Source organism: Lactuca sativa, chromosome 9 (genome assembly GCF_002870075.4).
Source record: "Lactuca sativa cultivar Salinas chromosome 9, Lsat_Salinas_v11, whole genome shotgun sequence".
Taxonomy (NCBI): Eukaryota; Viridiplantae; Streptophyta; class Magnoliopsida; order Asterales; family Asteraceae; genus Lactuca; species Lactuca sativa.
The window spans coordinates 65817059-65818296 of NC_056631.2; positions in this window are offsets into that span (position 1 = coordinate 65817059).

The following is a 1238-nucleotide window of genomic DNA, read 5'->3' on the forward strand; positions in this document are numbered from 1 at the left end:
GGATCTGAAGTCATACGCAGAATAGTTATTAGACTTATCCAAGTGGGAGACTGTTGGATTAGTGTCTAAGTCCATAACTATTTTGGTATGTACTTGACCCGATGGTGCATGGTTCTTTTGGGTTGCCTTCACCAAAGCAACTTGATAGGATGAATTATGGAGAGAAAGGATTAATTATGATTTATTAATATATTATGAGAATAATATATTAAAGGAGAAATCATATTGTTTAATTAATATTAGTCAAGAATTAATAAGAATTAAGTTTGTGGCTAAAAGACATTAATTAAACTTAAGGGACTAGAACTGTCAATTGTGTGATAATTGAATATTGGGCTAATGGACTCCATATTAGAAGGGTGGACTAATTCTATGGGGAAACCCATTAGAAATCGTCCTAGGCCTCTAAGGAGGGAGTCCATGGGTTGCTTAGGGCCTAAGCATCCAAATTAGGGTTTCCTTGTTAAATAACCCTAATAGCCTCACTATTTAAAGGACCCTTGCGACTCAAAAACATGGTGAACTTATTCCTTAAGGTTTCCACATGTTTTGGGCAGCCTCCCCTCTCCTTATTCTTCATCCTCTTGCTCTTGGTGTTTGTGAACCATTAGAGGAGTGACATTTGTGACTCTAAGCTTTCTAAAGTCATTACAAGGAGGATTTGAGATTGTTATTGCTACATAACAATCAAGGTAAGATCTAAAAACCCTTTCACATATTAACATGATTAATTGTATGCTAGAACTAGGGTTTAAAGTCTTGGATGAATTGCATGTACAATAGAGAAACCTAGATCCAAGCATTAGGGTTGCATGAGCACATAGGATGTTCTTATGGCTAAAACCCATCAGTGGTATCAGAGCCTTGATTGGTTTCTATTGTATTGATGCTTATTTGATCGAAATTATCACTGAAAATCAAATTTTTTTGCTTCTGAGTGTTTGACTCGCCGAGTCACTTGGTGAACTCGCCGAGTCAGCTGTACTCGACGTGTCAAAGTCCATACTCGACGAGTCAAAGGGTCTGACAGCTCATTTTCGCGATTTTCTTCCTGTTTTGGCTTTGGATAATTACCATAAACATGTTTTTGTAATAAAATACGAATTTTATCAATATTTGGTGATCCGGTTCATGAAATATAAGGCTCCTCCACCCTTGGCTTCTAAATTTCTATCCATTCCTCTATGGGATTCACTCGTCACTTTTTCAGGTTTCATGGCTTCAAGATGGGCCGCCTG